Source organism: Natator depressus, chromosome 4 (assembly GCF_965152275.1).
Source record: "Natator depressus isolate rNatDep1 chromosome 4, rNatDep2.hap1, whole genome shotgun sequence".
NCBI classification, from domain to species: domain Eukaryota; kingdom Metazoa; phylum Chordata; order Testudines; family Cheloniidae; genus Natator; species Natator depressus.
In genome coordinates, this window is record NC_134237.1 from 90,852,456 (window position 1) to 90,880,281 (window position 27,826).

Genomic DNA, 27,826 nt, shown 5'->3' on the forward strand with positions numbered 1-27,826 from the left:
TCTTCCCTTTTTTAAAGATTGGCACTACATTAGCCTTTTTCCAGTCATCCGGGACTTCCCCCGTTCGCCACGAGTTTTCAAAGATAATGGCCAAGGGCTCTGCAATCACAGCCGCCAATTCCTTCAGCACTCTCGGATGTAACTCGTCCGGCCCCATGGACTTGTGCATGTCCAGCTTTTCTAAATAGTCCCTAACCACCTCTATCTCCACAGAGGGCTGGCCATCTCTTCCCCATTCTGTGATGCCCAGCGCAGCAGTCTGGGAGCTGACCTTGTTAGTGAAAACAGAGGCAAAAAAAGCATTGAGTACATTAGCTTTTTCCACATCCTCTGTCACTAGGTTGCCTCCCTCATTCAGTAAGGGGCCCACACTTTCCTTGGCTTTCTTCTTGTTGCCAACATACCTGAAGAAACCCTTCTTGTTACTCGTGACATCTCTTGCTAGCTGCAGCTCCAGGTGCGATTTGGCCCTCCTTATATCTTTCCTACATGCCCGAGCAATATTTTTATACTCTTCCCTGGTCATATGTCCAACCTTCCACTTCTTGTAAGCTTCTTTTTTATGTTTAAGATCCGCTAGGATTTCACCATTAAGCCAAGCTGGTCGCTTGCCATGTTTACTATTCTTTCGACTCATCGGGATGGTTTGTCCCTGTAACCTCAACAGGGATTCCTTGAAATACAGCCAGCTCTCCTGGACTCCCTTCCCCTTCATGATAGTCCCCCAGGGGATCCTACCCATCCGTTCCCTGAGGGAGTCGAAGTCTGCTTTCCTGAAGTCCAGGGTCCGTATCCTGCTGCTTACCTTTCTTCCCTGCGTCAGGATCCTGAACTCAACCAACTCATGGTCACTGCCTCCCAGATTCCCATCCACTTTTGCTTCCCCCACTAATTCTACCCGGTTTGTGAGCAGCAGGTCAAGAAAAGCGCCCCCCCTAGTTGGCTCCCCTAGCACTTGCGCCAGAAAATTGTCCCCTACGCTTTCCAAAAACTTCCTGGATTGTCTATGCACCGCTGTATTGCTCTCCCAGCAGATATCAGGAAAATTAAAGTCACCCATGAGAATCAGGGCATGCGATCTAGTAGCTTCCGTGAGTTGCCGGAAGAAAGCCTCATCCACCTCATCCCCCTGGTCCGGTGGTCTATAGCAGACTCCCACCACTACATCACTCTTGTTGCACACACTTCTAAACTTAATCCAGAGACACTCAGGTTTTTCCACAGTTTCGTACCGGAGCTCTGAGCAGTCATACTGCTCCCTTACATACAGTGCTACTCCCCCACCTTTTCTGCCCTGCCTGTCCTTCCTGAACAGTTTATAACCATCCATGACTGTACTCCAGTCATGTGAGTTATCCCACCAAGTCTCTGTTATTCCAATCACGTCATAGTTCCTTGACATCACCAGGACCTCCAGTTCTCCCTGCTTGTTTCCAAGGCTTTGTGCATTTGTATATAAGCACTTGAGATAACCTGTTGATCGCCCCTCATTCCCAGTATGAGGCAGGAGCCCTCCCCTCCCAGACATTCCTGCCTGTGCTTCCTCCCGGTATCCCGCTTTCCCACTTACCTCAGGGCTTTGGTCTCCTTCCCCCGGTGAACCTAGTTTAAAGCCCTCCTCACTAGGTTAGCCAGCCTGCTGGCAAAGATGCTCTTCCCTCTCTTCGTAAGATGGAGCCCGTCTCTGCCCAGCACTCCTCCTTCATGGAACACCATCCCATGGTCAAAGAATCCAAAGCCTTCTCTCCGACACCACCTGCGTAGCCATTCGTTGACTTCCACGATTCGACGGTCCCTACCCAGGCCTTTTCCTTCCACGGGGAGGATGGACGAGAAGACCACTTGCGCCTCCAACTCCTTTATCCTTCTTCCCAGAGCCACGTAGGATCCCCCTGAACAGCTATCTTGCCAGACCCTGAGGCACCAAAATTCCAGAAACATGATTAAATTAAGAGCCCACACAGAGCAGAACACTGGAGGGAAAGAAAAGCCAGTGACTGATTACATGGGAGAGACTCAAAGGACACCATGGGTAATGAACAAACTAACCTCAAACTAGAATATCTGAACAGAGGGTGTGGTATCTTAAAGATATTTGTAAACGCACATCTGAGATAAAAATTTTGGTATCAATGTTAAGTTTTTGGGTTAAGAATTTTGACATGGATATTAAACCTTATGAAAATGCTACTTTTCAATTAATACCTGTAAACTGGTTTAAAGCTTACCACAGCGGAGAAACCTGATTTGCTGTGAATGGGGAAACTGAGGCACACCACCTCATGACTTTGATGGCTGGATGCCAAAAGAACTATAACACAAACTGCCTTTGAACTAGTCAGTGACTAACCCTCTTGCAGTAAACTAAGAGGAGAGGTGTGACGTTCTGTACCTCGGGGGAATACCCTGCACCCCCATGTTCATCCTCATAATATGATTGTGTGGTATCCAATGCAAAGTTTGTCATGTCCACTGTCTTCAGAAGGCTCATGATGCACTGAGCATTGTTGTTATAGTAATGTTATGGGTTGTAATTTCATGCATACAGTTATGAGGCTGAAAATGTGTCATCATCGCTTAAAACAAGCCCAGGCAAAAACTCTCCAAGAGCAGAGGGGCAGTTCACACTTTATCAGGGCATGTGTGGGGCAAACCCAGCCTAGTCTCACAGAAACAAAGGACACTGGCCTAGGCAGCAACAAAGGATCTGTTGGGCTCTCGAGTGAGTCACCCCCCTTCCTTTGGTCAGTTTGGGACTACGATGAAGTAATGCTCCCCTGACTCTGAAGTGGGGGGGGGCAAAGCCAAGAGGGAAGAAAGAACATGTTAAAAGGGAGAGACGTTTACCATGCTCTTCCTCTCTCTTTCACCTCCATCTACAGACATCACCACCAAGGGATTGAAGCGCTGATCAAAGGGGAGAGCCTGGCTGAAGGGCAACCAGCCAGCCTGTGGTGAGAAGCATCTAAGTTTGTAAGATCAGCTTAGAATGTGTTTTGCTTTTATTTCATTTGACCAAATCTGACTTGTTGGGCTTTGACTTATAATCACTTAAAATCTATCTTTCTAGTTAATAAATTTGGTTTTTTATTCTACCTGAAGCAGTGTGTTTGGTTTGAAGCATGTCAGAGACTTCCTTTGGGATAACAAGCCTGGTGCATATCCATTTCTTTGTTAAATTGACAAACTCATATAAGTTTGCAGCATCCAGCAGGCATATCTGGACGCTGCAAGATGGAGGCTCCTAGGGTTGTGTCTGGGACTGGAGATATTGGCTAGTGTCATTCGGTTGCACAATCCAAGCAGCTTACATGCCAGAGGCTGTGTGTGAACAGCCCAGAAGTGGGGGTTCTCACAGCAGAGCAGGGTAAGGCTGGCTTCCAGAGTCAAGGATTGGCGTGACCTAGCAGATCACCAGTCCAGATAACACAAGGGGAATGTGACAATCTCACTGAGATGTTTCCCCCATCCCAGCCTCCTACAGACTTCCTAAAGTCTGCAAGAGGAAACATATTATAGGCCTCATAAGATATTTTGGAGCACGACACCCCTCCCGTGGGTTTTATATGCCAACCCTGTTTAAACCTTTGGTATGCATTTGAAAAAAAAAACCTGGAAATTTCATAAACTAAACTCATAATTAACAAATAGTTTACAATAGAAGTGTTTCATTGGAATCCACCTAACCACCAAATTATTACACTTACTGTACCTGAATTCTGCACTTAAAACCCAAGCGTTAGAATGTCTTGAAGTGAACGCTTAAGGAGAACCAGTTCACCCCTACCATATAATCCTTCTTTCACTAGTCTCCCCCACCACCTTGCCCTCCAGGACTTGTGCTACCTACCCAGCCTTAACTTTGTGGTATGCTGATTATCCTTTAGTCTTTGCAATCACCATTTAAAGCGTTCTTTTATCAGACAATAAGAACGGCCATACTGGGTCAGACCAAAGGTCCACTAAGCCCAGTATCCTGTCCTCCGACAGTGGCCAATGGCCGGTGCCCCAAAGGGAATGAACAGACAGGTTATTAATTTTATAAATAACTCACTCTTGGCTCACTGTGCTGAAATAGTTTATCTGTGTCAGAATTTGCAACTATTAATAAAAATAGTAGCAAGATCAGCTAGTACAGTACTGACAAATGGACAGGAAAATGTGGAAATTCCATAAGATGCAAGATAGACTTTCAGACTCATCATCTCTCTAATATGATGTTCTTTGTTTAAAAAAAATTAGTGCAGTAGAATAATTCTTCACAGATGTGAAGGTCTCCTCCTGGCACCTAGGTTTTAATTTAGGCCAGTTGTAGGGCCTTAACCAGGTTCTCCTTCCAGCTGATCCCTTTTTCTCAATTAATCCACAAACTCAGAGAATCTACCAGGCAAGCCTTCTGCTATGAATGATGAAGCAGCATGTATGATGCCTGGACAATTTTGTAAAGCTCATCCCAACTGGGTGGGAGAGAGGGCAGCCTTGCAAGGCTCCTGGTCCCTTTAAGAAACAGTAACAGGGTTTCTTTCAAACATTACTTATTTCTGGGACTGCTTCCTCCCTACCAACATCTCCTAGGTCCTTGTATATGTCAGACTTCCCAAAATCTTAAAGGATCACTCTACATTACATTACTATACAGGGACCTCTAAGTGCCATATAGTCTTAAGGGGGCAGACTACCCTGTCACAGGTAGGGACCAACTTTTTGTTCTGTTTATACAATGCCTAGCAAAATGGTGTCCTAATAATGCTAACAATTATTATTAATAATACTTAATGGGTTAACAGGAATGCAGTTGAATGATGAATCCATCCCTAAAGTGAAAAAAACACATTGTTTTGTACATAAAAGAAACTCTTCAGCCTACGAAAGAAAGTAAGCATCATCCAATGGCTGGAAGTCAAAGCTAGACAAAATTCAGACTGGAAATAATGTGTAAATTTTTAACAACAAGGGTAATTAACCATTGGAACAATTTACCAAGGGTCATGGTGGATTCTCTATCACTGGATATTTTAAAATCAAGAATTTTTTTTTCTAAAAGATATGCTCTAGGAATTATTTTGGGGGAAGTTCTGTGGTCTGTGTTATACAGGAGGGTAGGCTAAATGATCAAAGTGTCCCGTCTGGCCTTCAAATCTATGAATCTATATTATAACTACTACAATAGGCAGGCAAGCAAAGAATCAATCACTGCCCTAAGGAGGTATGGCACATCAGTAAGAAGCCAGAGAGGCAGCCTTAGTTGTTGCTCAAAGCCTCAATTAGTAAGGACTTGGTCACTCACATTAATAACTTCTTAATAATTATTACTTTTATATACTTTACATGTTCAAAGTACTCTACAATTTAACTAATTAACCATCATCCTATCCCTAACCCTATCCTCCATGAATGTATCTAATTCTTTTGTGAACTCAGTTATACTTTTGGAGTTCACAACATCCCCCGGCAACAAATTCCACAGGTTGACTGCATTTTGTGAAAAAGTATTTCCTTATTATTTTATTTTGGGCCTGCTGCCTATTAATTTAATTTGGTGATCCCTGGTTCTTGTGTTATGTGAAGGGATAAATAACACTTCCTTATTCATTTTCTCCACAGCATTTGTGATTGTATAGACCTCTATCTTATCTCCCCTCAGTGGTCTCTTTTCCAAGCTGAACAGTCCCAGTCTTTTTAATCTCTCCTTGTATGGAAGCTGTTCCATACCCCTAATCATTTTTGTTGCCCTTCTCTGTACCTTTTCCAATTCTAATATATCCTTTTTTGAGATGGGGCAACCAGAACTGCACAAGTGCTCAAGGTGTGAGTGTACAATGGCTTTATATAGTGGCGTTAAGATATTTTCTATCTTATTATCTATTCCTTTCCTAATAGTTCTTAATATCCTGTTAGCTTTTTTGACTGCCACTGTACACTAAGCAGATGTTTTCAGAGAATTATGATGACTCCAAGATCTTTCTTGAGTGGTAACAGCTAGTTTAGACCCCTTCATTTTGTATGTATAGTTGGGATTATATTTTCCCATGGGCATTAGTTTGCATTTATCAACACTGAATTTTATCTGCCATTTTGTTACCAAGTCACCCAGTTTTGTGAGATCCCTTTGTAACTCTCTGCAGCCTGCTTTGAACTATCTTGAATAATGTAGTATTGTCTGCAAACTTTGCCACCTCACTGTTTACTCCTTTTTCCAGATCTTTTATGAATATGATGAACAGCACATCTCCCACTACAGATCCTTGAGGACCCCACTCTTTACCTTTTTCACTGTGAAAACTGACTGTTTATTTCTACCCTTTATTTCCTATCTTTTAAGTAGTTACTGATGCATGAGAGGACCTTCCCTCATCTCATCCCATGACTCCTTAATTTGCTTAAGAGCCTTTGGTGGGGGATCTTGTCAAAGGGTTTCTGAATGTCCAAATACACTACATTCACTGGATCATCCTTGTCCACGTGTTTGTTGACCTGAATTTTAATAGATTGGTGAGGCATGATTTCCCTTTAAAAAAGCCATATTGACTCTTCCCCAACAAATCATGTTCATCTATGTGTCTGATAATTTTGTTCTTTACTATAGTGTCAACCAATTTGCCTGGTACTGAAGTGAGGCTTACTGTCCTGTAATTGAGCAGGATTGCCTCTGGAACCTTTTAAAAAAATTGGTATGACATTAGCTATCTGCCAGTCATTTGGCACAGAGGGTGATTTAAGTGATATGTTACATACCACAGTTAGTAGTTCTGCAATTCCATATTTGAGTTCCTTCAGAACTCTTGGGTGAATACCATTGAGTCTTGATGACTTACTACTGTTTAATTTATCAATTTGTGCCAAAACCTTCTCTATTGATACCTCAATCTGGGACAAAGAAAAGGAGTACTTGTAAGGTGCCACGAGTGCGCCTTTTCTTTTTGAGGATACAGACTAACACGGCTGCTACTCTGAAACCCAAAATCAATCTGGGACAGTTCCTCAGATTTGTCACCTAAAAGGAAATGCTTAGGTGTGGGAATCTCCCTCATGTCCTCTGCAGTGAAGACTGATGCAAAGAATTCATTTAGCTCCTCTGCAATGGCTTTGTCTTCCTTGAGTGCTCCTTAGCACCTCAATAATCCAGGGGCCCCACTAATGATTTGGCAGGCTTCCTGATTCTGATGTACTTAAAAAAATTTAGTGTGAGTATTCAACTTGAAATACCTAGGGCCTGATTTTCATTGGTGATGAGCCCCATCAGTTTCTTTGATGTCATTCAGTTGTGAAAACCAACTTCAAGGTGTCTCACATTGGGCTCTCAAAATCATAAGTCACATTAGAAAAAAATAGCCTAAGCAACTTCCTCAAGACCATACAGCATATTAGTAGCAGTGAACCCTAGTTTACTGACTCCCAGTCCAATATTTAATTCAGTAGATTATGTTGCCTCAGAATAATAAATATTTGTTAGGTGTCCTACTACCAAAACACTTAAGGTGCAATACAACATTTGAAAATAGAAGGAGTAATACAACAGATTAACATCTTTTCTTCCACCTAAAAAGTCCCAACATCTTATTGGAAACAGTTTACTTGAATGCTTCACAGCCACTGGCACATCAGGTATCTGATCCCTTCCTGTTTTCCTTTCTGTCACAGCTTCTGGAAGACTATGTAAGTTTTTTTATCAAAAGAGTGTATGGATTCTAGAACACTTACAAACCAAACAATGAGCATCAAATGGTGTAGCAAACTTTGTTGTAAAGTGTAAATATAAGATAACTGGGGCTTCCCATCATCATCTTGATAAAGATGGACAGTTGCTGTCTACAATATGGATGGTGCCTATACAATGTATTGATTCCAATGGCATGGCTCACTGTGGTAAAATAAATCTGTTCCTGCATAAGTGTTTGCACAATCAGTGTCTATATAATTGAATGACAATGAGAAAGTCAATGAATCTGGGACTCTTCTTCCTGAGGCTTTTTTACAATCCTCTTTATTTTGTATGGTATCTAGCATATTTTTTCCTTTCGGCTCTTTTTATTTCCAGTAAAATTGCTGCACTTCCACACAGTGAGAAGATTTTTATTGTTTTGGCAGTAAATTTCCCTGCAACTAAGATTTATATTCTTAATTTTTGTTCTGTTTTTTACTATCCTCATCTTCCCAAAGGCCTGTAACTCTATATTGATATATTAATGTAACAGACGTATTAAATTTTTGAAATCCTGACCCCCTTAGACCTAACGATGCCTGCATCTACTGCTGCCAGGATATAAAATTCAGTGTCTGTCTAGTCTTTCTCTGTGTGTGTGTCACATCTTCATTACAAAGAGATCTTAGAATTTGTTTTTGTAAGGGTCATGAAAAGTATCAAAGTTGTAATTAAAGCGGTAACAACAGCAAAATTCTTTCCCTTTCCCTGTGTTGTGAAAGCCTTCATGGAAAAAGTAAAGATAAACAGTTTAAAATGGGTCTTGTGTCCCTCACTATGATGTCTCCCAAAATTCAGAGCTTCAGTAGTTATGTTGAGTGAAATTCAGTGGTTTGCTGTGGTAAGAAAAGGTGAATAATTTCTGGCAAAAAGTATCTGCACATTTGACATGAAACTGGACAAGAGGCAAATATTTTCTCATTTTACTTTAGGGAGAGGAAATATGTTATTAATTTTTCTATGGGTGGAATTGAGATTTTGAGGAATGGTTCTGCTAATCCCAATTTTTTTAATCCAAATTTATGGAGAGGGAAAGAAAATCTAATTATGGAACAAGTTTCTTCAGGTAAAATGACATATTTGACTACCAATATATAACTCATTAGTTGCACTGAAACTTCTAAATGATCTTGGTCTTTTCAAACTCAGTGCAGCAACTCTGATGCCCCTCCTCAAAACTCTGCATGACAGTGAACATCCAGAATTCAGTGTTTTATTTTGAATCTCAGAGATCTAGACATTTTCATTATTAGTTATTATTCTTATTCATGTATATGGTTCCCAGAGTGTGGCTGGTGGTTGAAAGGTCTGAACCCCAGATGGAATCCAATTTCAAACTGATCCCAAATGGCCAAGCAGGTTTTGGAACTGTTGGTCTAGTGGTTCCCTGGGGCTGCTGCACCCTCAGCTTAGATTCAGTCTGCACGCCTGAGAGAGAGCTGCGGATCAACGGGATCCGGGACGAGAAACGAGGAGAGAGACGGAGTAAGCAATCCAGAACCCCCACTCCTCTAAAATTTGGGGGTAAATAGGCTCCAGATACCTGGAGAGGGATAAGGGATTAGAGCTGATACCCGGGGGATACAGAACAGGCCCGGCTTTCTTCAAGGGAAGACTCTGTCCACCCGTTTCGCGGTCAGAATAGTTCTTGTGCGTTTTTCACATATGGGAATTGTACCACAGTCCCTTCGCGCAAGGGAAGTGTAAAGACTTTTTACGGCGTCCCTAACACTTTGGAAGACATTTAAAGGGCTAGGCACTCATTTTAGTTTAGAAGCTAATTTCCCAGCCTCCTCCCACCATGCACAAAGACTGGGCGGTCTCTGAGCTGTCGGAGAGCTTCCCGTGATGGGCCGTTCAGAAACTAGGACTGACTTCCGTCTTGGCCATTCAGCTCTACAGGAAGCTGGTCTACGTAGCCAATAGGAAGAGCACAGTCGCCACATGGCGAAGTGATTGGTTGAGACGATTGGCCGCCTCAGGGAGGGATTGACACCTATGAACCAATCAAAATGAATAATAAGGGCGGAGACAGATGAATGTCGTCCATCTTCACCAATTAGTGTTTGTTCCTGTTTGAGAGCCGCTTGCCAATGGGGAGGGAGAGGAGGCGGGAAGAAGGAGCCGGACCGTCGAGTTATCGAGGGGGGAAGGAGCGATCGGGATAAAGCCGGGGAGACGCCGATGGAGATTTAATTCACTAAGCGGTTCCTATCGGACTAGCCCTTAAAGGGGCCGTAGTAGCAGGTTGAGGCGGTGGTGCTGTGGAGTGCGGCAGTTCTCAGCGGTGGCGGAGGTAGCGGTGAGAGAAACATTTTAATTGGTGGGGTAGGTAACTCGGCGCCGGGGTGTGGGCATATGGGACTCATTCATTACTGGAGCGTGGAGGCCGCCTGCTCCCAACGGAAATGGAACGGTAGGGGTCGGGGAACCGCCGTCGCGCGACGCGCTGTAAACCAGGCAGCGCAAGTGATGGTGGCGCGCGCGCGGCGTCTCTGTAGCTGGCCCGGCCCCTGGCTCGCGCTGCTTTGTTTACAGCTTGGGGGCGGCTGTGTTGGAAGAGTTACCCAACGGTGCCTTCGGGCTGGGCGCCGCGCCAGCTCCCGCTCCCCGGAACAGGGCAGCCTGAACCCGTCTTGCGCCCGGTGGGTCCATCTGTGTCTGTAACGGGCGAGCGCTGCTTGGAGTCTGGGTTGCGGGGCGCCCCTTGGGGCTGATCCTCTCCCCCGGGCCGAAGCTCCTCTCTGGTGCGAGGGGACCCGGTGTTCTCTGCCGGGGTGGGGCTCTGCGCTCCCTCGTCCCGTAGTAGTCATAGCAGAGCCGTGACCGTCGGCCTCTAGAAGCGGCTGCCCTCGCGGCCTCCCCCAAGCAGGGCGCTCCCCAGAGCATCGCTGCCTCGCACATCAGCAGGTTCTGTGTCTGGGCTGCGAGCAGCCAGAGGCGACAGTGGTCCCTGGCGGCGGCGCGGGAGCTCGCTGGCTGGTATCGCTGGCACAGTAGGATCCCCCCACAGAGCGGCTTGTGTTCGGGGCTGCTGGCCTCCGCCTGGCCCCGCAGGAGCGGACGGCGGTTCAGCGCCTTGCGGGCTCCTCACACTGGCGGGGCCTGTTCCCAGCAGAGGTGGGGCAAAGCGGAGAGAAACTGCTATTGGGACCCCCCGGAACACCCCCATTCCCATGCCAGGCTGGCTCCCGCTCGGCCAGTGCCAGCCCCTCAGGGGCACCTAGGAGGAGGCCCGTGCGCTGGGAGTGAAACATTGTTTCCTGGTCGCTCTCTAGGGTTTGGTAACAAAGTTAATTACCTCCGTTCGGTGCGGTGTGTGAGAGGCCGCTGGCTCTAGCCTGGGGCTGCGTGCAACTTCCAGTGTGAAACTGGCTGCGAAAAATGGCTTGTTTTGACAGACTTCTGGGGCGGGAGAGACACTTTCAAAGCCCAGTTCAGACTCCCTCTGCACATTTAACTGTAGTAGGAGATCCCATTTAATGAAAGCTATTCAATTTGATAGTCAAGATTCTAAACTTGTATTAGTATGCATGCTTTTTTTTATTTGTATCTGCTACTCTTTCAAAGAGGTTGTCGAAATTGCAGTGGTGCAGGTGTACCTGTGACAGCTCATCTATTTATTTTTTGGCGATTGGTCTGTTATAGTGCCTCTCCTAGACAAATGTAACATTTTTAAACACACAGAATTCAGAACAAACAACAAAATAATAATCAACCATCCAGGGCATGCATATTTCCTTCTCTTAATTATTAAAAATTAAATCTAAAACACAGTGCTACCCAAAATGATACTGCTAGAGCCAGCAATACATATTCAGCTAAAATGCCCATAGACTCAGCAACAGGGTCAAGACCTAATAAAACAAACTAAGTAGGCCTTCCACAATACTGTGATGACCACCGAAACTGGGTTCTGATAGCTGTTGCTTCTGGAAACTGTTCTCCTCAACAATCTATCTATTTATTCAGTTCTAAGGACTGAAAAATCAATCTCGAGACCAGACAGCAAGAGCATCAACTGAGAGTGAGCCTATTCAATGTCTGACATCTAGAAAAAATGTAAACCATAGCAGCAAGCATGTTAGAATTCTGTAAGTTGAGTCTAATCAGTGGTAACTAAGACAGGACCAAATTATCATCTTAGATGCTTCTCCAAAACTCTACTGTTGTGTAATGGAAATGATTTTTCATAAGATGTTTATGGACGCAGTTATCTAAACACTGAAAAAGTAGTTAATTGATAGATAGAAATGTTTACTGTAGGTGTCCTGTACATAATGCTCTTGAGGTGGTAGAATGAAGAGCCATTCAGTTCTGGGAGAGAGTGAGGAACAGGGGAATACAGAGTACTGGATTCAACAATAAACTAGCAGTTATTGTAAATTGATTAAAGCAATGGAATTATGCTGCAATTCTTCTTAAGAATTATTTCCCCGATATATTCTTCTTTCAGTACTTTTGCTACAGTGTTACACTATCAGTGGGAGTGTAAACTGTAACTTTAAAATCTCTGTGGAAAACTACAAAGCAAGTGCTGGAAAACCACATACTGATTCTTATCTTGTCATGCTCTTACAGGAAGGAAACAGAATATTTTGATAAAACTTACACGGCTGGTTAGTAAGCAAGGTATTTTAGGACAGAAACAAATTTCCCCTCCCCTCTGAGAAAGCTTGAGTTTAATTCAACACCACTTTATAGTGATAAAAAGTTATTGGCATTTGACGTCTAGTGAGAGTCAGCTTGCCAGTGGATGTGTGGTCCTCATCACACAAACCACTATCATAGTTGCCACTAAGTGGCTTCCAGGTTAGTAGCCTAAGCAAGTGAGGACAAGGTCTCTTAGGGGTAAATACTAATTTCCTTACTTCTGGAAGTGGTCTCTCAGAGAGCAGGGTGGAGGCACACTGCTTTGGTGATATAGTGGATAGGTGTATTGGCAGTCCCCATGCTGCAGGTGTTTATTTTAAAAAAAAAACTTTTAAGAGTTGTTTTCTCCCCCCTTGGTGTCCTGTCCCCCCCGGTTCTTGCCTGGCGATTTAAAATTTGAAATTATTGTAAGAAACTAGTTTTATGCACTGCTTATGGTGACTAACGTTGTGTTTCTGGTCATCTTGGACAGCTAAATTAGATCAATCTGAGTCTCCCTGCAGTAGCAAAACACAGTTGTGTATTCGTTTCTAGCAGTGCAGGGTGATGTTAAAATTGCCTCCACTCAAAGCTCTTGTTTTGATTGAGGTATAACACTTATTGCAATACCCAGTGTTGGGCCTGAGCATCTTGATAGCTTTTCTTAACTTGAATTTAGTATGAGCATACACATAGGTACAGTTGTGTGTGCTCGTGTTAAATTTACTTTTCTGTATATGTTCATTAATATTCTCAAGGCAGTTGCTATTATGGCCCATGTGCAACTATCAGTATTTATACTTTCCTAATATGCTGGATAAGATGTTCTGTGTAGGTGTAGTCTTTTTACTAGGGCTGTCGATAAATTGCGATTAACTCAAATTAATTGCGATTAAAAAAATTAATCACTATCAATCGCAATTTTAATTTCACTGTTAAACAATAGAATACCAATTAAAATTTATAAAATATTTTGGATGTTTTTCTACATTTTCATATATATTCTGTATTGTAATTGAAATCAAAGTGTATATTATTTTTAATTACAAATATTTGCACTGTAAAATGATAAAAGAAATAATATTTTTCAATTCACCTCATACAAGTACTGTAGTGCAATCTCTTTGTTGTGAAAGTACAACTTACAAATGTAGATTGTTTGTTACATAACTGTTTTGTTTTTTAGTGTAATGTAACCCTTCTGAGCCTACAAGTCCTCTTAGTCCTACTTCTTATCTCAGCGACTGGCTGAACAAACAAGTTTGTTTACATTTACAGGAGATAATGCTGCCGTCTTCTTATTTACAATGTCACCAGAAAGTGAGAACAGGCATTTGCATGGCACTTTAGTAGCTAGCATTGCCAGGTATTTACGTGCCAGATACACTAAAAAAATCTTATGGCCCTTCATGGTTCAGCCATCATTCCAGATGACATGCTTCCATGCTGCTGATGCTTGTTAAAAAAAAAATGCATTAATTACATTTGTGACTGAACTCCTTGAGGGAGAATTGTATGTCTCTTGCATTGTTTTACCTGCATTCTGCCATATATTTCATGTTATAGCAGTCTCGGATGATGACCCAGCACATGTTCATTTTAAGAACACTTTCTCTGTAGATTTCACAAAACGCAAACAAGGAATCAGATTTCTAACCGACTCAAGATTTAAGAATCTGAAGTGCCTTCCAAAGTATGAGATGGACACGGTGTGGAGCATACTTTCAGAAGTCTTAAAAGAGCAACACTCTGATGCAAAACTACAGAACCCGAACCACCAAAACAGAAAATCAACCTTCTGCTGGTGGGATCTGACTCTGATGATGAAAATGAACATGTGTCGGTCCGCACTGCTTTGGATTGTTGTTGAGCAGAACCTGTCATCAGCATGGACGCATGTCCACTGGAATGGTGGTTGAAGTACGAAGGGACGTATGAATCTTTAGCACATCTGGCACGTAAATACCTTGCGACACCGGCTACAACAGTGCCATGCGAACACCTGTTCTCACTTTCAGGTGACCTTGTAAACAAGAAGCAGGTAAGCATTATCTCCTGCAAATGTAAACAGACTTGTTTGTCTTAGTGATTGGCTGAACAAGAAGTAGGACTGAGTGGACTTGCAGGCTCTAAAATTTTACATTGTTTTATTTTTGAATGCAGTTTTTTTTGTATGTAATTCTACATTTGTAATTTCAACTTTCATGATAGAGATTGCACTACAGTACTTGTACTAGCTGAATTGAAATACTGTTTTGTTTTTTTACAGTTCAAATACTTGTAATTAAAAATATAAAGTGAGCACTGTACACTTTGCATTCTGTGTTGTAATTGAAATTAATATATTTGAAAATGTAGAAAACATCCAAAAAAATTCAAATAAATGGTATTCTATTGTTTAACGGTGCGATTAATTGCGCCATTAATCATGATTGCTTTTTTTTTTTTTTAATCGCTTGACAGCCCTACTTTTTACTTATTAGATCTTTGCTTTGGCAGATCTTCAAGGAAAGCAAGTTATAAAGCAGTGTACCCCTCACTTAGGGAAACTGGTTGTATTCTTTTCTGCTTAACACAGGGGGTTATTAAACTGACTACAGCTCCTGTAGTATTCCATGGGGAGAAACAATAGTCTGTCAGCTAACCATTAAACCATTTATGGGTTTATAGATCAAAACCAGCACCTTTACATTTCATTCAGCAGTCAACTGGTAGACAGTGCAGATCATGGCTCATGGGTATAACATGCTCCCTGTGGGAAGAAACCAGGCAGAGGTATTAGTATCCAATATTAGTTTTAAGGTGTAGCTCCATTTAAAGCACATTGCAGTAATCCAGTATTGAGATGACAGAAGCATGGATATTTATGCTGAGATCTGCATCCAGAAGATCATAATCTTTCCAAGCACATATGATTATCTTGAAAAATAAAACAATAATTTAGTTGCTTGGAGTGCTGCTGAATTGCACAGAGCGCTGTTGAGTGTTCAGAGGCAGCTGATATTGAACATGACACTCCCTACTCCACTGCATTTCCAAAGTTGTAAGGGGAAGCAATAAATGGAAGTCAGATTTCCTCAGCTGGGATGCTCATGTTTCTGCCATTTCTTTAGATTGTTTCCCCATTCTGTAAGCGTTATCTCAACCGTATCTGGTCTTTTTGCTGCACCAGCTGGGTTGGAATAGATGGACACATGGAGATGGGTATCTTTCCTATACTGCAATCCATAATTCCCCTAATGACTTAAAAAGAGATTGAATAGGAGGGGTGACAGAATAGAACCCAGTAGAGAAGTGGTGGGCAACCTGCGGCCTGCACACAGCCCATCAGGGTAATCCGCTGGTGGTCCACCAGACAGTTTGTTTACATTTGCATGGCTGCCTGCAGTTCGCCGTTCTCGGCCAATGGGAGCTGTGGGAAGCGGTGGGCAGCATGCTCCTGCGGCCCACACCACTTCCCACAGCTCCCATTGGCTAGGAACGGTGAACCACAGTCACTGGGAGCTGTGGACAGCCATGCAGATGCAAACAAACTGTCTGGCGGCCCACCAGTGGATTACCCTGATGGGCCGCAGGTTGCCCACCACTGCGGTAGAGCCTTGCATGAGAGAACAAATAGCAGTTGCTCAGTACTTCTCACTGGAATCCCTCAAAAAGGGAGCAGAACCACTCAAGCAATTCTGTTCACTCTACTGTGGTCTGCCGTCACTCCAACAATACCTTTAATTAAAAAAAAAAAAAAAAAGACTGATACATATCTCAGTATTTTTTGTGACAGATTTGTCTTTTTATAATCGAAGATTAAATGCATAAGGTTCGAGACTATTAGAAACCCAACTTTAGTCATGCAGTTTTAAGTCCATACTCTGGTGCCTGAAAAAGTGGCCTGACTTAGTGTCAAATGCCCAGTACTTTTACTGACTTCAGTGGGAGCTGTTGGTTGCTCATTGATTTTGAAAAGCAACTTTAAGTGCCTGATTTTGAAAACCTTGGCAGTGATGTATAAGAAAGCACAGTGCCTTATAGAACGTATTTATAACAGCAACAAAAAAGCTGAATGAAGTACTCATTTTTAGCATGAGTTCCATAGGAATGTCAGTAAACCAAATCTGCTCATGAAGTTTTTTCTTTTTAAAACAAACTAACCAACCATGTTAAGAGCTGATTTCTGAAATTCATAATCTCTTAATAAGATGCGAAGAACACCAACAGCCAAATTGCAGGCTGTTCCATGCTGCCCTGAATGTAAGGGGTTCAAGTTATGAGACGCAGTTAGTCACAGAAACTACCTCTTATTCTTGACTTTTGCATCAACAAGAGATTTATGCATAGACTAGCCCGCGGTGGCCAACCTGAGCCTGAGAAGGAGCCAGAATTTACCAGTGTACATTGCCAAAGAGCCACAGTAATAAGTCAGCAGCCCGCCATCAGCTCCCTCCCAGCACCTCCCGTCCACTGGCAGCCCCACCAGTCAGCGCCTCCCCCTCCCTCTCCACACCTCCCGATCAGCTGTTTCATGGTATGCAGGAGGCTCCGGGTGGTGGGGGAGCGAGGGTATGACAGGCTCAGAGGAGGGGGTGGGAAGGGGTGGAGTGGGGGCAGGGCCTATGGCAGAGCCAGAGGTTGAGCAGTGAGCACCCCCCTGGCACGTTGGAAAGTTGACGCCTGTAGCTCCAGCCCCGGAGTCGGTGCCTATACAAGGAGCCGTATATTAACTTCTGACAGGTTTCAGAGAAACAGCCGTGTTAGTCTGTATTCGCAAAAAGAAAAGGAGTACTTGTGGCACTTAGAGACTAACCAATTTATTTGAGCATGAGCTTTCGTGAGCTACAGCTCACTTCATCGGATGCATACTGTGGAAATTGCAGAATACATTATTATATACACAGACACCATGAAACAATACCTCCTCCCACCCCACTCTCCTGCTGGTAATAGCTTATCTAAAGTGATCATCAAGATGGGCCATTTCCAGCACAAATCCAGGTTTTCTCACCCTCCACCCCCCCGCAGACAAACTCACTCTCTTGCTGGTAATAGCCCATCCAAAGTGACCACTCTCTTCGCAATGTGTATGATAATCAAGGTGGGCCATTTCCTGCAGGAATCCAGGTTCTCTCACCCCCTCACCCCCCTCCAAAAACCACACACACAAACTCTCCTTACAACGTGCATGAAAATCAAGGTGGGCCATTTCCAGCACACATACAGGTTAAATGGACACAAATCAGATGTCAAGAATTATAACATTCATAAGCCAGTCGGAGAACACTTCAATCTCTCTGGTCACGCAATCAGAGACATGAAGGTCACTATCTTACAACAAAAAAACTTCAAATCCAGAGTCCAGCGAGAAACTGCTGAATTGGAATTCATTTGCAAATTGGATACTATTAATTTAGGCTTAAATAGAGACTGGGAGTGGCTAAGTCATTATGCAAGGTAGCCTATTTCCCCTTGTTTTTTCCTACCCCCCCCCCCCCCCCCGACGTTCTGGTTAAACTTGGATTTATGCTGGAAGTGGCCCACCTTGATTGTCATGCACATTGTGGGGAGAGTGGTCAGTTTGGATGAGCTATTGCCAGCAGGAGAGTGAGTTTGTGTGTGTGTGTGTGTGTGTGGGGGGGGGTTAAAAAACCTGGATTTGTGCTGGAAATGGCCCACCTTGATTTTCATGCACGTTGTAAGGAGAGTGGTCACTTTGGATAGGCTATTACCAGCAGGAGAGTGAGTTTGTGTGTGTGGGTTTTGGGGGGGGTGGGTGAGAGAACCTGGATTTGTGCTGGAAATGGCCCACCTTGATTTTCATGCACGTTGTAAGGAGAGTTTGTGTGTGTGGTTTTTGGAGGGGGGTGAGGGGGTGAGAGAACCTGGATTCCTGCAGGAAATGGCCCACCTTGATTATCATACACATTGCGAAGAGAGTGGTCACTTTGGATGGGCTATTACCAGCAAGAGAGTGAGTTTGTCTGCGGGGGGGTGGAGGGTGAGAAAACCTGGATTTGTGCTGGAAATGGCCCATCTTGATGATCACTTTAGATAAGCTATTACCAGCAGGAGAGTGGGGTGGGAGGAGGTATTGTTTCATGGTGTCTGTGTATATAATAATGTATTCTGCAATTTCCACAGTATGCATCCGATGAAGTGAGCTGTAGCTCACGAAAGCTCATGCTCAAATAAATTGGTTAGTCTCTAAGGTGCCACATATTAACTTCTGAGGAGCCGCATGTGGCTCCGGAGCCACAGGTTGGTCACCCCTGGACTAGCCAATCATGTCAAAATGGCTAATAAGGCAGATTTATTGTCTGTGCATGTATCTTGCAAGCACAGACCTGACATGACTTTTCAAAAAGGCAGTCCTGTATCTCTCTGGGTTCCAAAAGTAACCTAGTAGTATTCCCCGCCTGCCACCCCTTCAGCTGTCTAGATAATACCAATGGCCTTAGAAAAGTATTATTTAACAGTTCTAAAAAGCAATGGAATTACTTTTCTTATGTCTCTCTATACTGGATATTATGGTAGTATTTTATACCAGTCTGCTTCAGTCAAAGTGTATATTCAATTTATAAAACTCTAGCAGATATTGGCAAATGTTTGGGGAATGGAGGTAGAAATCCCTACAATTTAATAAATCTTGGAAAATAATGCTGCTTCTCCATCAACTTTCAGCAATTCTGAAACAATATAGTGAGCTTGTGTGAATCACTTCTTGGCTTGGCTTCATCTTGCAGATGAACTAGTTTGTTTTTGACCTTCATTGGTGGTGGTTTTTTTTTCTCTGTACATTTTTTTGATTGGGACTACAATGCTTCTAAGTGCAGTAGAATCTGCTTAATAGCAAACTGGATAATAACTTCTGGTTAATAGCAACATTTTGCCAGGAACCAAACCAATCCCATCCCATGGACTTTAATGTTAATGGAATTTGGAAAATGGCAACAGCATGGCACTTATTGAGAGTGTTTTTTGGAGGAAAGGTCCCAGCAGCAGGCAAGGTGCTGAGATGTGCATTCTCTGGCTGCAGCACTGCAAATCTGCCTGCATGCAGACACTGCATCCGAGGTAAGGGGCTGTCGTCTGGGAGGGGAGGCTGTAGCCTGGGTGCTGGAGCTGCATAGTACTTCTCCCTGTGCTATCCAGGCTGCCCCCTGACGGGGGGCTACACCCAGGGTTCCTTGTGCTGAGCACTGGAGAATTCGAGAAGTCCTGTGCAGCTCTGTGGGCTCCCAGTGTCCACACTCCCATAGAAAGCCCCAAGGTCCAGGCTGTAGCCCCCTTCCCTGCCCCTCTCTCCCCCACTTTTCTACTGCTCTGCCCACAGGCAGTTGGGCAGGTCTGTAGCCAGGGAAAACGCATCTAATTAGTAATTAAGATAATGATTACTTAATCTGCAGCAAGGAAAATTTAGGTTAGATATTAGGAAAAACTTTCTAACTATAAGAGTAGTTAAGCTCTGGAATAGACTTCCAAGGTAGGCTGTGGAATCCTCATCATTGGAAGTTTTTAAAAACAGGTTGGACAAACACCTGTCAGGGACACTATAGGTTTACTTGGTCCTACCTCAGTGCAGGGGGCTGGCCTAAATGACACCTGAGGTCCCCTCCATCCCTATATTTTTCTGATTAATGGACTAAAAAGGTGTGGGGTGGGAGGAGATGCGGAGGGCTAGACAGCAGGATATTGATTTGATGTACTATCCTCTAGAGACCGGATTTCATGTTTTGAAGTTGACAAGGTAAATTTAATGTTTAGTTCTACAGGCCTGTTCCTTTATAGGCAAGTGGCAGACACAACTGATTTTGGTCAGCTTAATACACCCTCTCTGTACGTACATGTAAAACACACACACACACACACACACACACTTACTTAGAAAGTTTGTCTGCTTTATGATTGGAACTGTCAGGTAGCCAGGAAATAGGGATAAACAATGACTCCATCAACTTGTTAAAATGACCACTTTGAAATATTTGCATTAGTTTAATGACCGTGTATTTGAAAACATACAATTGGGTTTCGTTGACCTCAGAGTATCACAACAACAGTCTAAAGGGTAAAAACAACAATCCTTTGATAAATTTTGTAGAGGTAACAGTGCTGGTGACATTTCGAGTCAACATCATGATCATCTTGTTTTTCATTATGATCTCTGAGTGCATGGGTTACCACAATCTTTATTGTCTTGCATGTATGCAGTTCTGTGTAGAGAAGATGGTTCTGAGTACAGACACAGTTAACTGTGCAGCAACCCTGCTAGTACATGCACAAATAAGGTTTTATAAAAACTCAGATGCCATTGGGTTTTTGAAGAATACAGGAAGTAGTTTGTCATCCACATTTTTTCATCCATGTTGCAATGGTGATCCCATATCCGGGGTTTACCTGTATGCAAAGACATCCAAGTCTTTGTATGCGAAGATGCTTTTTTGACATGCTCTTCAAAACTGTCCTCATGTGGTGGGAGCTTGGCCAGTGACTTGTCCTTTTTGGTGGCTAAATGGAGGTGCATGCAATTCAAGTCTTTGTGGGCCTCCTTTTCTTTCTTGCTCTGGTCATACTGCACTGCTGCTAACTTCCTTGCTGCAGAAATTGTGGCTTGTCTATCACTCTCTTCCAATTCGAGAAGATAGTTGGAGTTGTAAGCTCCCTTTGTCTCAACATTAATCTCCCCCCCCCACCTGGTATACATCTTGTTACATCTTGTTCATGTATGTACAGCAGGAAATATGTTGCAGGAGTGAGTGCATCACAGATTGCATGGACAGGTATGAAACGATGCTCGTCAGTTGTGATGGTGAAACTACCTGTTTCAATCCTCATGTTATCAATGTGTTCCATTTTTTGTAAAGTAATGAACAGCGAGGTCCAAAACATCTGTATCAGGTGATCTAATTACTATGGTTCCTTTGATACCAAGATATCCAAAAGTCATATTGGGACATACAGAATGCAGAAGCATCCTTGTGTCTGCTTCCTAGATAAGTTCATCGAGTATAGGTCAATCAGTGTCTATTAGCCAGGATAGGCAGGGATGGTGTCCCTAGCCTGTTTGCCAGAAGCTGGGAATGGGTGACAGAGGTGGATCATTTGATGATTACCTGTTCATTCCCTCTGGGGCACCCAGCATTGACCACTGTCGGAAGAAAAGAAATTGGCTAGATGGACCTTTGTTTTGACCCAGCATGGCTGTTCTTATGTTCCTCTTGAGTACAGTGCAAGTTTTGGGCTTCTTCAACACTTCTACTGGTGATGGACTTTGCTACTTCTCTATTAGAAAGGCCTCCAGCAGGAAGGAGTGTTTGTGTTGGGTGTGCTCCTATGTTGTTGGGTACATTTTGAACCATACATTCACATAGGAATTTTACTAGTAACTTCTTGTTGGATGCAACGTTTTGAATTTTTTTTTTCACCATGGAGTAGCAGGGCATTTGCCAATCACCAATGCATCCAACATTAAATCTGGTCTGGCACTGTCTTTCCGCAATTTCAGTTGTTGTCATATCTGTTGAAGACTCTGATTACAGAATTAGCTTTGTCAAATCCTTTTAGGATCTTCCTCAAATACTCAGCAGCCAATTTATTGGATGTGTGGAATTTGTCCCCAGCCATTATTTGCATGGCGTCTCTGATGTACAGTGTAGTTTCTTTGTTGCATGCTCTTAGCTCATGGGTTTTTTCAGCTTGACCTTCCAGCTAATGCCCTAATTCATCTTTGTCCATTCTTCTCATTATTCCATCAGCCTTGAAGAGGGACATAGGCAGAGGTTCTATTGGGTGACTAAGAATGGTTGCTATTGAAACATTTTCTTGCTCAGGACAGGTCTTTGCAGAAAAAGATCTCTGGAGTGATAGCTACTGTGATTTGTCCCTCTCTTGTCAGACTTAAATTTGGTCGTCTTGGCTATGTCAGCAAATGTTTTGATGCTAGATTTCTTAACTGGGCAGAAGAAGCTAGATGTCCCAGCAGAATCAAGTTCACCTCTTACAAATCTCTCCATTTGTTCTTCACCAGCATCTGCTATTTTCAGTAGAGACTCTTGTACATCTGATGTTATGTGCTGTCCCATAGATATGTTAAGTACCTCTGGATGTGATTCAAGGTCAGATGGGTTTGTCATGTTGAAGACATGGTTGGTAAGAGCTGTAATATACTCTTCATCCCTCTTCAGTACAGAGGTAAGGTATTGCATACATTTTCCCTTTGCTATTTCTAGATAGGCCATTTCTTTCTCTCATAGCTTTTGCATATTCACTCAGGATCTGACTTGTGATAGTCCATCTGATCAGTGCTGGCTTCTTTCTTGTCAGTCCCATACTCCCACTTCTGCTCTTTGAGTCTCTTTGGCAGTTTTCTCTGTTTCCGTGTCATTCCAATTTCATTGAAAGAATCAGAAGAATCTGATGCACAGCAAATTCCCTAGATTCAAAGGCACTATGTACTACTTCAGGGTGATTTTAACATGTCAGGAGCAAAGAGTGGTATTCGCCTGGAATAATTGAGCTTCTTTACAGTAGAGCAATATGGAAGCATGGTGCACTGTGTGTCAGTAAAGTTTCCAATGACCCTCTTGTTCTGCATTGACATCTGGAAGAAGTATCTGCATAACCTAGAGAAAGTGATCCCAGAACATGAATATTGGAGACTGGGCATACTTCCAAGGCTGAAATTTCTCCAGTAGTAATAGCATATACTGGGTTACAGCACCATCAAGCACTTTAATGACATGTTGTAAGGACTTATTGTCTTCAGATTCCAACATCTTTAGAGTGTCAGCCGAACTTTGCCAGACAAATGATGGAACTACATGATACCTCCTTTCTGCTCACACTATTTAACAAATGAATAAAGTTTCAGAGCACTCAGGACCTCAGATGCTAGACTCAAGCCACAGAGCACAGTTGAATTGCTTATCCTCAAGCATTTGATCTACGCTACAAGCTGCAATAACATTAGAAACAACAACAGGGTCTAGCAGTCCTGCATCTCCCCAGAATTTCTGAATACATTGAGTAAAACAGGATAGGGTGTGAAAATTACCCAGGCTGATTACATTGGGAGAGAGTTCATTTCATTTGCTGAGCAACAGCATACTGCTGCTGATTCATGGCTGAAGACATGCTGCTGTCCTAAAGCTGCTGACATTTCCTTACATTTCAGCATTGTAGCAGAGACTGTGGCCATGTTAGGTGGTTTGGCATTCATAATAGGTGCATATGCAAATGCTGTGTAGGTTCTCTTCTTTGTTGCAAGCTTGTGATTGAAACCAGTCCAAAATGGAATCACTTGAGTGGAAACATTATCAATGTCATTTGGTATTGGTAGAACATCACAGGGTAGTAGTCTTAAAAGACATCATGAGAGATCTCTGACAGTGTATACTTGTAGGTGACGAGTTTTTTCTCAAGTAAAAAGAAAAGGAGGACTTGTGGCACCCTAGAGACTAACAAATTTGTTTGAGCATAAGCTTTTGTGAGCTGCAGCTTGCTTCATCGGACGCATGTACTCAAGTACTCTTTCATGATGAGTTGGTTCTGGACGTGTTCAAGGTTTTTCAAATGCTGCATGCTACATAGGAGACTCTGATTGCCAGGGAGAGAGAGTAAGTGACTTTTCTCTCCTCCCATGCGTCAGTGATGGTCCAGCATTACAAGAAATATCTGCAGAATGTTCTTGAAATACCATGCTCTAGCCATTGACTGGAAGGTATTCTTTTCATCAATGGCCGGTGTTGATGTCTATGCTACAATCTTCTTCATGGGTGACATTTCCATCAGTATGAAGTGGTACAATTCCATTGGAATTAACACACTTCCCTGGAGTTTTTTTTACTTCAGTTTTTGCAGCGCTAATGATGAACTGCCTCAATTCATCATAATTGATGCAGAATCCATGAAGATGTAGTATGTTAATTGCTGGAACCAAACTCATGTAGCTGTGCAGCAAGGTTTATGTGCAGTGGCTTGATGATTTTGGAACTGTTAAATACTATGCACTCTGCAGTTGAAAGGCACCTTCTTTGAATGTCTTCTGAAGGATGATACTCATTGCTTGCTGAAGTATATTCCTCTTTATGGACAGATTCCTGCACTGGTTGGGGCACAAAAGTAGCTGACCTCTAAACTACAATCACTCAGGCTTTGGATAATATTCTCAGGCTTTAGTTTTGGCTGTTTCACACTGAAGGATTAAAGTGGCATTATATGAACCCACTTATTCATTTGAAAGCTGTTCTTCAGGCTCACTTGTCAGAAGAACAGTCACAAAACATTTGGATAATTTTAAGTTCCTGCTTCAGATTTATAGCAGCTTGGATAGCATCAGCTAATGTTGTTGTGCTGCATAAAACAGTGGTTGACTTGCTGTGCATGGAATAAAATTGCAGAGTTGTTTTTCTAATCTTGCCTGTAACTTGCTACTGGAATATCTTGCAGTTTTTTATAACTGAAGGGAATAGGGCTTTGTACAATAAGAATGCTCTTCTCCTGTCCAAGCTGCTACAAAGACAATCCACTGATAAAACACAGTGTTACAAGGTGACTGTGTTGTTGCAGTGTAATTAGGTAGTTTTGCTTTAAGATTTATTTTACTCAGGTAAGAAGAAAGGCAGTGATAATCTACATCCTTAGCAGTCAAGTCTTCCATAGATATTCTGCTCAACATGTCATCTCCTCTTTGAAGTGTTGCCTCCCTTACATTGGTTGGTCTCTCTCAAATGTTTCTATTTTATAAAGTTTCTTGTGTGTGTTCTCAAGCAAAAAGTGCAAAAGGACCAGGTGCTGGAGCACATGGTCGCTCTAGTTGGTTTATAAGGAAGCGGGTAAATGTGATGCTTTCTACTTAGATTGAGTCTGTCGTCTTTCCTGGGTGGTTGTCACGCTGTCTGGAGTGGCTCAGGTTTGTGAGTGCCTTCTTCAGGACAGACTGTCAGTAAAGAGGGCAGACACCCCAAACTTAGATTTCACCAGGCCAGTGACAAAAGTGAACTCCTGGACCACAAGCAGTCCCCTTAGACTCTCCAGTCTATCTTGCCACCCAGACAAACTGGACTTTGTGATAAAAGGTTACTTACACCAAAAATCACATAACATTTAGGTTGCTTCTAGTCCCAAGAGACTAGTCACTTACCTCAGATCAACTGGTTCTCTAGCTCTTACACAAAAGACAACACAGGTAGCCAACTGTATAATTAACTAAAGATTTATTAGCTAAGAAATGAGAGTTATTGAGAGGTTAAAGCAGGTAAAATTATTTGCACAGGTGAGTCACAGTTTGTAATTCCAAATGGTTGCAGTGATGTAATAAACTGCCAGTTTCCCAAAAATCTTTTCAGGGTACCCAGATTGTCTCTGAGGATCTCCACTTTGCATCTGGTACATTTCCCTGTAAGAGTCCAAACAGTCCAGAGATGCAGGATCTTTCCTTGAATCCATACTTACAGCTGCTTCTCACAGAAAACAAGTTGACAGTCACTACCCACATAGGCTTTTCCTTTGTTAATGGAGAGTGAAGAATGCATTTTGACTTCAGATCATCACACACTACTACTTGCTTTGAAATGAGCACTTTTCTGTTAAAGTTCTTCATTTGCATTCAACAAGGCTTCTTTCTTATTTGATAGATTATCTAGTTACAGGGGTATACACAATGTAAATGTATGCTACTACATTATAATGGCATAAAGATAAGTGGAAAACAATGCAAGCAACATCCCACTAGTTTTCATGAAGTTGAAACACCAAATACACTCATACATTTAACAATCATTTTGATCTATATTAATACACAAGTGAATTGGCCTGAGGATTTGACATGAGCTGGCACCTGGTCTGCCAGTGTCACAAGTACTATTCTGACATGCTTGTGTATTTCTGAAAGCAATCCCTGTGACAGAGTACTGGTGACACATCATCTAAACTAGAAAATTCATCCAGGAACTGCCAATACAATTAATCTGTCCTGGCTTAGCAGCATCGCAGAATTCTGTCCAGCACTGGTGGCTTTTGACATTTTTTGCATTCTTTTGATTTCTTTTGACAGCATATTTTTTCAAAGTTTGAAGAGTCTCTTTCTTGTTAATGTGAGCTTCAAGGGGCTAGTATCCTCCATGTCTTCTTACACTGTAACTTCCCTGCAGAGGTAAAACTTGCAGCATGTATTGTTAGCATGTTGTTGTCTACCATCACCATCTTTCATTTTGTGCCCTTGTACAGACTTGTGCTAAACTAGCTCTACTGTAGTATCAAAATTGCCGTTTTTATTTAGTGAGCACTTTGAAGTCCAATATGAGATTGTTTGTTTGTTGTTCTCTGTAACACTAATACTGGCCTGTGTATAGGTGTCACTGAACTAAAAAGTTATTTTCTAGAATATTTCAGAGGCTAGTGCTGCATGCATGGGCAATTGCAAATTAAAACCGTCTACCAGGCACACTAAATACTACATTATATGGAGAAACATTACATTAGGAATTCCCATACATTTATATTTACGCATTATGCAGTACAAACTATAAGCATGCAATCTACTATTATTGGTGCACCGCCTTCAGGGTCAGACTGATATGGCCAAAAAATTTCAATTGAAAATATGAAAACTATTATAATCACTTGTGAGATAGTTTGACAATTAAGAGTATGCAATGCAAAAACTTTTCATATTAGTATATTGCAAAATGTTGATATTTGCTATTTTTTCCACATGCTAAACAGATTGATTATTTCTGGGAAAAAAAACCTTGCCCATGCAAAACCAATACAAATCTTCTTAATACATTGTCCTTTGGTAGCTTTGGCCAATAAACACCAAAGTAAGGTGTTGCAATTAACTTAAATTGTAGTCCTAGTTATGTTGCACTGTTTCTGGAATTGCAAAAAATGACACTTCCTCATTTTGGGTACCTACGGGCTTACAGCTCCACATCATACCTTGTCTAAAGGTACATAAAATAAACTTTCAAATAACATATGTGGGTGTGTGTAGAGTGGGTACTTTAAACTAAAAAAAATGAGCCTTTTTGGAGAATTGCTGCATGACTATTATGTTATAGCATTTGATAGCATTGACAGTCTCTGCTTAGAAAAGGACCAGAAGTGGGCATCGTGGGGACTTTCAGGTTAGGACTGTAATTAAGAGCAGGTCTGTAGAAAGAGGAAAAGCTTATGCATGGTCTGCTCACACAGCCTAGCTCTGGACAGTCTGATAAAAAATTATCCAGTAAAATAAAAATATTGTTAGAAAAAATTGAAAACACTAATTAAAAGTACCAAAGAATAATTAAGTAGGACAAATAAATAATTTGACATGTGAATTGGAAGAGGAAAACAGGACTACACATACTGTCATAAAATTCAGGAAAAACTATTGATTCTTCATTGTCTGTAGTTGAACATTTTGGGATATTGCTAAATGCATTGACGCATAGCATACGCATATGAGAGTAAAAACTATTTCCCCTGCTGATTTTTCCTCTGCTGTTACTCTCACCTTCTTGT